Source organism: Suricata suricatta, chromosome 3 (genome assembly GCF_006229205.1).
Source record: "Suricata suricatta isolate VVHF042 chromosome 3, meerkat_22Aug2017_6uvM2_HiC, whole genome shotgun sequence".
NCBI lineage: Eukaryota > Metazoa > Chordata > Mammalia > Carnivora > Herpestidae > Suricata > Suricata suricatta.
This window is the reverse complement of record NC_043702.1, coordinates 107,445,282-107,456,796: the sequence shown is the minus strand read 5'-3', so window position 1 is coordinate 107,456,796 and position 11,515 is coordinate 107,445,282. Positions and strand designations below refer to the sequence as shown.

At 38.3% G+C, this 11,515-nt stretch overlaps 1 long non-coding RNA gene across 1 annotated transcript in view; it reads right to left on the bottom strand.

Annotated features, from left to right (window-relative positions):
• Positions 1 to 9,579: 9,579 nt before the first annotated feature.
• The window catches only part of LOC115286919, a 3,735-nt gene continuing 1,799 nt past the window's right edge, over positions 9,580 to 11,515 (bottom strand). The window contains exons 2-3 of the long non-coding RNA XR_003906334.1: positions 10,010 to 10,122; positions 9,580 to 9,704 (exon numbers count right to left, since the gene is read on the bottom strand). This is a non-coding gene — a long non-coding RNA (uncharacterized LOC115286919). The remainder of the gene's footprint in view (positions 9,705 to 10,009; positions 10,123 to 11,515) is intronic.

Genomic DNA, 11,515 nt, shown 5'->3' with positions numbered 1-11,515 from the left:
GAGCTGAAGGAGAGCCCATGTTCAGGCTTGTCTTGTTAATAACCTTGTTATTTCCTTGTCCAGCTAATAATCCTGTGGGGATTGATATTGCATGGTGGACACTGATGGCTTAGTTCTCTCCCTATGCACCTGGCTTTCACAAAAGCTGATCTTTTATGACACAGCCTGTCCCATGTTGCCCCGCCCCCACCTTCCTCCCCAGCCCACCTGATATAGCCAATTGCTCCAAACACAAACACCTGATCATAGATCCCTGAGTTGGCCCTTTGGACTTCGGAACCTGAAAGCTAGATACATCTTTTCCTGAAGTGGAGGTTGTGAGATATAACCTAGGTGTTGTTAACATCTCTGTTTTTAAATTTTTGGCCATTTGGAGAAAAGTGATCTCAAGTGAATGGAAATTAGGATGGTATGCACAGACAGCCGAAAAGAGGCAGAACTGGCATGTGGTGATGTTAGTCCTTCACTGAAACCTTGCGACATTTCTCAGTGGAAAGCCCTCCCTGCTCTTTTCATGGCTTCCTTGTTGATGTATCTTTAGATTTTGTGAGCCATTGGCTCTTCTTTTTAGCTAAGTTTAATTAATGTGTCTTCATTGTCTACTTATGTATTATGTTAAAAAATATGTATTGTTATCTTGGTTGTATAGTCTCACAGGTGGTAAGTAGTTTGGCCAGGATCAAAGGTAACATGGAAGAGACCAGATTTCAATTCAGAGAAGTCTGACCATGTGTTCTATTAACTGACTTTACTTTCACAGCTATCATAACTAACAGCTTACACACTTCTGTGATTAATATTATAAGGTTGCTTTCTCACTCATGCGAAGTTCAACATGCTCCTAGACAGACAGCCCCTGCCGCAGGCAGTAACTCAGCTCAGCAACCCAGGCTGCTTCCTCTGAAGACTTGCCATTTTGTAACTTCAGTTCTTTTGGCACCATCCAGCTGTTGGATGAGGAAAGCAGATGGGATGGAGGATCTTTCACTCAGTACTTAACAACCACAGCTTGAGAATAATTCACAGGATTTCCACTGGCATTGCATCAATAAGAACCAGTGATGTGATCATACTTCAATGCAGAAAACTAGGGAGGTCAGTGCTTGGTGAGGCAACCCTAGCCTAGCCACAGTTATTCACCATGGAAGGGGAGAACTGATATTTGGGATCTTTGTTGTCCCTGCCCCAGATTCCCAAGGCTCAGACCCTCTTAACTTCACCAAGGATCAAAGGGAAAACAAGCCCCGACCCTCTCTACTCTACCAAAGATCAAGAGAAAGACAAAGGGGATGAGCTCTGTAGAGCCTCTAGACTGACCTGCGGTACAAGTCTGGATGACATCATATAGAAAGGGAAAAGCTGAACCTTATTTCATTATAAACATCTGGTTGTGAACACAGAAACTCTTCTGCATGCTCATGACCTTGGCTTTTATGGAACTTGTGTATAAAAATTTGGGGGCCACTGTATATTATTGAACACAGCCTTTATCTGTGCTTTTTCCTTGTTGAAATGAGTCAGAAAAGAAGCAATAAAAAGTAAATACTGGAGGAATCCAGTTACATGAAATCATAAAGCAGGGAGTCAGAGACAATGGGATATAAATTGTGCCCCCAAACCTGAGGGTAACAATAAGAGTTCAGGGGTTGTTCTTTTTATATTCTGGCTTGTTGGTCCCTGTGCTATCACAATAATGGAGTATGATTTTTTTTTCCAAGTAGAGGCCTGTTATGACTCATTTGTGGGGCCTTGGAAGTGCTATAGGAGCCCAGGGAAGTCCTTGTGAGGTGGCAGCAGCGTGGGCTCTACTATAAGCTTTCCAAGGTGGGATTAGATTGACTCATAGCCTTCAGAGGAGTCTCTCAAAACCTGGCACCTGTCCCCATCACATCCACTTACACATGTGAGCATACTGCTGTCTGCTTTAGACCTCCATCGATGGAATCCCCCTGACTCTTAGTGTCACAAGCATGCACCATAATATACATGAAACTAAAATTAGTTTGCAGGGGCTTCATTCTGCTTTTTCATACTCAAAAAAATGGAGTGAGTCCTGCTCTGATAACCTCTAAACAGTCCTTTACCTTAAAATGACATTAAAGATTTCTGAGAATCTTAGAGTCTGTTTACAATCTAATTAGCATGATAATCTAAGGGACACAAATTATGAAAGACTAGTGAATACTGAAAACAACCATGGACTAAAGGGGGAGGGGGATGGAGGGAAGGGGGTAACGGTCATGGTGGGGGGGCACTTGTGGGGAGAAGCACTGGGTGTTATATGGAAACAAATTTGAAAATAAACTATAAAAAACAACAACAATTACCTGTGGCTTTAAACTATTTGTCATTAAATAATAAAATTATAGAAACATTGACAAATCCTGTTTTTCTAATGAATTCTCAGGCACACTATCTTTTGTGAAGCTTTGAAATATGAAAAAAATAATTCCTCTCTGAGGCCTTAGCTTATAAAACATCTGCTGATCGTGAAAAATCAAGACTACTATGACAAAATTTCTACTAAAGTAAAGGCATTTCTCATGCTATTCCCAAGTAAGGAAAGTTGATTTGTTTATTTCTGGGGGGTAAAGATGTATAAAAAATATTTTTTCTTTCTGCCAGATTTTGTTTTCTGAAGTTCATAAAAATAATTGGCAGCATTCAGTTGAGAGCTAAAGGGGCTCTTTCTCCAGCATCTTCAGAGGTGCCTATTCTGGAGTGTGGACCAGGGAGGGATGGCAGGTGGGTGTGTAGCTAATGTCTCCCTTAGTCCAGAGCTTCCACCATGGTAGGGCTTACGGGATGAGTGAGCACATCTGGAGCTGCTCCTGCACAGGGTTATGAAGGGGCATGCAGACTGATAAGGTGGGGTGGGTGCACATGATAGTCGCTCAGCTCTATAGACAAAGGTAATGCACCCATTCTGAAGCCTTGCTATATGCTTCTCTCTGGAGAGAAAGGATAATTTTTTTCAGTGTTCAGATGAAAAGACAAGTTCATAGTGGTGAAATGGTTTGCCAATGTCACCCGCAAATAAGATACTGACTCCACATGCTCCTCTTTCCACTACATCAAGTACACTCTGGAATGTGATCTGAGATGCTATTCTCCAAGATGGTTACCTTCTGCAGAGTAGACTGTCAACAATTCATCTCCATAGGTAGCATTCATAGCAAGAAAATATAACTTAAATGTTTCTCTTTCACATCAAAAGATGGCATTCACCATTTCCTAGTTTTAATTTTGATTTATCTGCTTATGGCTCCCTTGTTAGATTCACTCTCTGGTGTCACCCAACTCCTCCCCTTTTAATACTGTTTATGGATGTCTTATTCCATTCTCCATTTTCTGTTTTCCTGCTTCTCCACCTAGTATGCAATATCTATGCTACTCTATTATAATTATATCAATACTAATCACTTACTACTGGACACTTGTTTTATGAATGGAAGTGCTGGAAATTTCCTGCTGTGCTTTCCACCCAAAAGATTGACTGTCTTATACCAGCACACCGAGGTTCATTGTGTTAGCATATTTCAGAGCTTGCATTTGCATTAACTTTAATTTACAAACTTAAACATTCTAACTATCTATATTCAACCATGGTAAACCACAGTTGGCTTTCCTTCCTTCACTCTGGAAAATAAAGTTAAAATACAGATTTCAATAATATAAGAAGCTACATTTTGCCTGTATTGACAAATGGTTTTATTTTAGAATTAAACTATTATCCTCAAGAAACTGGATGCATTGGACAACTCCATGCAAAAGAATGAAACTGTACCACTTCATTACACCATGTACAAAAATAAACTCAAAAAGATTAGGGACTTCTGTGTAACACTGGAAACCATAAAACTCCTGAAAAAAAAGCAGAGGGAATAAGCTTCTGGGCATCAGTCTCAGCAATAAGACTTGGATCTCTCCTCTCAGGTGAGGGAGATAAAAGCAAAGCAAAGCAAGGAAAAGCAAAACAGAAAACAAACAACCAAAAAAAAAAAATAAATGGGGCCACATCAAACTAAAAAGATTTTGCACAGCAAAGCAAACTATCAACAAAATGAAAAGGCAATCTACTGAATGGGATTTTCAAAAGACATATCCAATAATTGGTTAATATCCAAAATATATAAGGAACTCACACAAGTCAATATAAAAAGTACAATTACAAAATGAGCAGAGGGCCTGAATAGATTTTTTTTCAAACAGGGCCAATAGACACATGAGAAGATGCTCAACATCACTAGTCATCAGTGGAATTTCCTCAGAAAATTAAAAAATGGAGCTATTGTATGATTTAGCAATTCTGCTTTTGGATATTTATCCAAAGAAAATGAAAACAACTGTTTTAAGGTGATAATACACACTTATGTTCATTAAACTAGTATTTACAACAGCCATGATATGTAAGCAACCCGTGTCCATTCATAGATGAATGAATAAAGAAGATGTGGTATATAAACAATGGAATATTAGTCAACCCTTAAAAATAATCTTGCCATTTTTGATGACATGGATGGACGTAGGAGATAATATGACAAATTAAATAAGTCAGAGAAGGACAAATGCCATATAATTTCACTTGTATGTGTAATCTAAAAAAAAGCCCAAAGAGACAAAATGAAACAGAAACAGACTCATAGATACAGAGAATAATCTGGTGACTACCAGAAGGAAAGGTGGTGGGGGTGCAGGTGACATAGGGGAATAGTACTAAAAAGTACAAACTTTCAGTAATAAAATAAATAATACATGGAATGCAAAGCACAATATAGAGAATATAGTTGATAATATTGCAACAAGTTTGTATGGTGACAGACAGTAGCTAGATTTATCTTGGAGATCACTTTTATTATGTATATAAATGTTGAATACCTCTGCTGTACATCTGAAACTAATATAGTATTATGTGTCGACTATACTTTAATTAAAATTATAAATAAAAATTTTAAAAAGGAAATTAAATGAAGAAAATAGACTTTTCTATCATAGCAAAATTTCTGCCTGAAAACAAGAATGCTACAAACTGATCTCTTTCATATAGTTAAAACTCCAAAGTTTTGTCAAATGAGACACAACAACATAGCAAAAAAAAATCCATACCTCACATTATGCATAAAATTTAACTCAAAGTGGATCATAAACCTAACATAAGACCTACACCATGAAACTTTCAGAAGATGACAAAAGAGAAAAAAATAACTGTGCCCTGGATTAGGTAAATATTTTCTTTTTAGTAATGAGGCCAAAAGCAAAATATATTAGGGACATTCAAATTAAAACCATAATTATATGTCACCACAGACCCATTAATATATCTAAATTAAATCTGACCATACTAAGCACTAGTGAGGAAGTAGAGGAACTAGATTCAAACATACTACTGGTGGAAATGTAAGAAAAAATATATTTAAAAAGAAATAAAGTGGTACAACCATTTTGGAAAACAGTTTAGCGGTTTCTTAGAAAGTTAAATATGTATTTACTATATGACCCAGGTTTTATTGCCAGATATATGGTATCTTGAAGACCACAGTTTCTTACTTTCCCTACTTTTTATTTTATAGTTGTTAGCTTTCTTTATGCAGAAGAGTAAATTCAGTCTCTGTTACTTAATCTGGCTAGGAGTTGAAGTCTATGAGCAGTTTAAGAGACACAGCATTATCTGTAGGGCATGCACACATCTGCTAACATAACTGCTAACAGTGGTTTTGCATTGACCACCTACACAACGCTTGGTTGTCCTTCCTGCTAACTCTGTGTACTTCTTTGTTGTCATCAATGTCTGGGGTCACTTCCAGTTGCCAGAAATTGAGTCATGGCTCTGAAATTTCATATTGGTGATTTCATTTCATTTGATAAAAATGTCTTGAGCCTGTGCTCTATGCAATGTGCTTGTCATAGAGGAATCATCACAGTCCTTAATGTGAAAAAGAGGTGGGTCATCCAGTAACTCCAGATTGGTATGGAGGACACAGTGAGGGGTGTATGACCATGCTGAGGAAGGGTGCTGTGCAAAGCCATGGGTATCATCCTCACAATCTGTGCTTAGCGCTATTTTAAGCAATGCTCATAGTACTCATCCCAGCCCAACCTACACCTATTGGGTTTGCAATCCAATAATATTAGAATCAGACCTGATGGCCATCTAATCTCTCTCAACAATAACCCTATTAGTAGTTATTATTATTGATGCACAATAAGAAATTAATGCTCAGAAAATTTAAAGATCACTTCAGTGTCAATCTCAAGTGTTTGGTGAAAATTTAGATAAAAAATGAGGTATTTCCATGATCTACAAAATCTGTTTGTCTGTCATACTCTGAAGTGTAAAACATAAGGCACACATTCTAGAACACAGCAGATATTTGATCAATGCAAGTTTTAGTAATCATATTAGTAAATCTAGGTGGAGGGAAAAGGATATAATTATACCCATAAATCTTGTTCTTAAGTTCTCCCTAACTTGGTTCTCCCCAATTCATTTTACTCTCTTGGTCTTAATTCTAAACTTCAGAATTTTTTTGAAAGAGTCTCACACATTTCCTCATGTTTACTGATATCAGAGTGACAAAATACTACTGCTCTCTACCTTTTGTTAATATCTCATTTCCATCCTTGATCTACTCCCAACCACTTCTTGGCACCTGTGCCTGGTTTTTTATGCTGAGTCAAGGAACATCTGATGAGTTCTCATCCTTTCTCTAATTGGGAAGCCCTGTGTATTCTTAATAAACCTGATTTTTTTTCTTATTTCTCAATGCCACCATGGTGTGGCAGGACAGAATACTCTAGAGGGAAGGTTGTACTTCACCTAATGAGACTAGACACAGGTGGGAGCTCAGAAATTTATTCTCTGATTATTAAGGCAAAAAGGGTGATTTCTATCTCAAAATTTGTTATGCCCCCTGTGGTTTAAAAGTCATACACTAGTTTCCTAGAAGCCAAAAGAGAAGAGTCCCTACATGATCTCCTTGAGCACAATGTAGGGATGATAGTTAACATCTACTGGACATTTATAGGCTGGAATGATTGGGAGAAACTTGCTTTACATAATATAATTCATTCCTCATTATGACCCTACCAAGTAGGTACTATTATTATTCCTTATATTAAAGCGAGGAAACTGAAGGTCAAAAGGTAACTCAACATGACCAAAGTCTCATGGGTAACAAATGGCATAGCCAAGTCTGTCTGACACCTGTCAAAACCTTTGCTCTTTATCTATATGATGTATTGACTCCCCAGTGTGGATGTCATACCTACCTGAAAAGGAATCCAATGAGCTGGTAGACCTAAGGTTTCAGTTGCAGGATGGGAAGAAAGCACCAGCAGACTTTTAAGACAAAAACTAAATCCCTTGCCATTGACAAGAGGGCCCCATGCATGGATCCAGCAGGAGTCTCCAGCTTCCTTTCATGATGCTGCTCTTTCCCTCCTTTGCTATGCTCCAGCCTCCTGGGCCAATCTTTGATCTTCAAGGTCCCGAGTTTCCTCCCTTCCTTGTGTGTGTTGTTCCCACTGACTGGAATGCTCTCCATTCCCTTCTTTCTCCCACACAGTTATCTTCTCATCTTCATATTAAGAGGTCTGATCTAAAGCCAGACCTCTTATTTACCTAGAACCACCTTCATTTCCTTTGAAGCACTTATCTCAGTTTGTCATCAGGTACTTACTTGTCTTGAGTAGTTTTTTTAAAGTTAGATATTATTTATTATTTATTTATGTATTTATTTAATTTTGGGAGAGAACAAGCATGTGCAAATGAGCATGGGAGGGGCAGGGAAAGAGGAAGAGAGAGAGAGAGAGAGAGAGAGAGAGAGAGAGAGAGAGGGAGAATCTCAAGCAGGCTTCATGCTGGGCATGGAGCCCCACAAGGCACTTGATCTCACTATGGTGAGATTATGACCTGAGCCAAAATCAAGTTGGATGCTTGACTGACTGAGCAACCCATGAACCCCTGTCTTTAGTATTTCTATTTTATTCATGTCTCACTTAGCCACTAATCTACGGGCTCCATAAGAAAATGGATGATGTGTGATTCTGCTTATTATTATTTTCTCAGTACCTAAAATGGCAAATAAGAAATGTCCAATAGTTACTTATTAAAGAAATGACTGCCAGTTCACAATCTTTGGAGCCAAACAGACTTGAGTCTATCACTTTGTCACTTCCTACCTGAGTTCTTAGACAAGTTACATATCATGGAGCTTGTTGGCTCATGTATCCAGGGGAGACAATGACACTGACAAGAGTTCCTAGGAAGATTGGCATTTCATTACTAAAGCTCCCAGTATGGTACCTAGCACATGGAAGGCTCTTGGTAAATGGCAGAACATGCAGGGCTTAGTAACACCTTTTAGTTGTAATCAAAGTATTATGATTTTTGTCTCCTTCTTTCCATTTATATTTATGTAATGGAGATATCTCCTCCACTGCTGTGGAGACAAAGATTTTCCTATCACTCTTTGTTAATGAGATTTCTTAATGCTTTTACATTTATTTTGAGACAGAAAGAGAAAAAGCCAAGTGGGGGAGGGGAAGAGAGAGACTGAGACACAGAATCAGAAGCAGGCTCCAGGTTCTGAGCTGTCAGCACAGAGCTCCACACAGGGCTTGAACTAACAAACCGTGAGATCATGACCTGAGCTGAAGTTGGATGCTTAACTGACTGAGTCACCCAGGTGCCCTAAGCTTTCTTAATTTTTTAATGTTTATTTACTTATTTTGAGAGAGAGAGGTTGAAGGGCAGAGAGAGGGAGAGAGAAAATCCCAAGCAGAGATTCAAACACAGGGCTCAAACTCATGATCTGAGACAAGATCAAGAGTCAGACGCTTAACTGACTGAGGCACCCAGGTGGCCCCGTTAATGAGATTTCTTACGGTCACTCTAAGTTACCCAACACTGTGTAATTCAGTAATTAAAATTTTATAATCTCAGGTATTAATCCAAGCTTCTGAGTACATTTAAAAATAAGGCCTTTTCTCAATTCTGTCCTGGACCAGTAGTACATGGTCATCCTTCTTTCCTAAGGTGAGGTGGGGTCTGATTTATGTCTGTCAACTCTCCCCTCTACCCATGGCCTTGCTAAGAAAGAGGAACTGGGGGAAGGAGAGCTAAAGGAGGCAAGAAAGTTCTTTCATAATTTTCATGATGTTGATTGGCCTTAGGTTCTGGGCTCAGCAAATATTTAAACTAGTTCCCCTCTCTTGGACCCTCACTTTGACAGGTCTCTCACCTGTGATTTCTTTGACTCATATGACCTGCATAATCTGTCTGTATTCATCAAGTTTTTCATTTGTCTGTTTCTTCATCCTTATCTACTACTAATACAAAGGTGAATCTCAAGTGGTTTTTGTTGTTTGTTTGGTTTGGTTTGGTTTGGTTTTTTGAGGCCTATTTGCTACCACTTGATTCTATTGGACAGGGTCAAACAAGAACTGATTCTCTCTTTTGAAATTCTTCATTTGTTTGGAGAATGAGACTAAAAGGCTCCAGGAGCTTTTTCCAAATACATCCCCCACCAAATGTCCTTCTAATTTCCAACCAGTTAACCTTTTATATTCCATTGGCGAGTGAGTGGTTTCAGGAATCATGTAACCAGCTTTCTTTACAAATCCTACACACGTTGTGAAAGCTCCTTTGGAATGATTGCATTTCTTCTTTCACACTATTTCAGCAGAAACGTCAATCCAGCAGCCTGCAACACATGTAGTGAACCCTCAGTGGTGCATGCGGTTGGCTCTCTGTCCGCAGGGAGCAGGGAGCGCACAGTCTGAGGACACGGAGGGGATTTATAGGCGGCCATGTGGGGGGTGACAGAGTGCAGTGGTACCAACTCAAACATAGGCACTCCCTGGTCAGAGTATAAATCCCAGAGATGACATCCTAAATCTACTTGGCAATGGATGGCTCTTATTTCTCAGCCCTTCCTATGGTGTTATTACTGACCTGCAATAGCCACAAAACAGCCCCACCAACAAAGACAAATGCAAACAACGGTACCTTGCTCCTCAGCAAGCCTCTTGCCAACGAGTTAGAACACCCAGTTCTCTGCCTCTCAGGCATTTCTAATCTCCTGATTCAGGTGGGTAAAGGTAAAGCAATCCTTCTCTTCCCTGGAAAAATGGAGGAAGAAGTCAAAATAATGTCATTTTATTTATGGATGTGATGCTATTTTAATTACTTAGCTTCTAACATTAGTGAAAATGAAATAAACGTGTTTAAAAAGAAGTATTTGTTGGTTCTTGTCTATCCTGAACTAATCTTGAAGGCTAGCATTTCTAGCAGATGTAGTAGCAACTTTAAAAGTTCTGTTCTCTCTAGTCAAAAGAGCAGGATAAGAGCAGAGCAACTGAAAGGGCTTAGAAGAACAATACATGTATGTGTACCAAACAACATGGCTCTAAAATGCATCTAATAGCTGAGAGAAGAAATCAGCTAGTGCACATTTGTAGTTGGAGAATTAAACACTCCTCTCTCTGCAATCTATAGAAATACTAGAAAAAAAATCAGAGAGAAGATTGCAGCAACCTTGCATAAAAGGGTCTAATTAATATTTACAGAATATTCTATGTAACAACAGCATAATCTACATTCTATTCAAGTGCTTATATGTCATGGGATCCTTTCCAAAGAAAAACTTATTTTTACATAAAAACCTCACACAATTGTTCAAAGTTTTATTAATAATGTAACATATCCTGAGTCATAAAATAAACCTTAACTAATTTAAACGAATGGAAATCATGTAGAGTATGTTTTATAATCAGAATTGAAACAAAGTAGAAGTCTATCAAAGAAAGAAAATAGAGACATCTTCAAACACATGGAACTTAAGCAACATACTTCTTTTTAAGTAATCCTTGGGTCAAATAGAAAGTCTCAAAAGAGATTAAGAAAACACATGGCAGCTCTGTTCATAGTAGCCAAATCTGGAAATGACTCACTAGGTACATGGTTAAACAGAGTGCAGTAATCCACACCATAGGCTACTTCTTACCCATAAACACAAGAAACTATTGATATGCAACTGCTTGAATGAGCCTCAAGGGATAATGTTAATTGAAAAATGTTAATCTAAAAAGTTATGTAATGTTCAGTTGATACACTATTTCTTTGAAATAACAAAGTACAGAGATGGAGGACAAATTAGTAATTGTAGTATGTGCCAAAAGAGGGCTGTGGCCTCCTGTCTTATTTCTGTCTGTGTGGCCCAGCTATGAGTCAATTGGAGCCATTTAGCAATGTTCATCTCATTATCTGTGTTTGTTCCTGTTAAAATGTCTGACTCTTGCACCGTGGGGACACATTAAGAGGACAAGGAAAAGAAGATGCAATAGCCTTTTATTTTTCCTTTGAAGGACTCTGACTTTCTATGATTTGCCTAAATTAATTTCATCTTTCCTTTGGTTTCCATAGCAACGTACATCATACTCAAATTGCCAAGAGCAATTCTCCTAGTGTTATATTTACCAAATAATTTGGAAATATTTCCTGTCATTTTTTTTT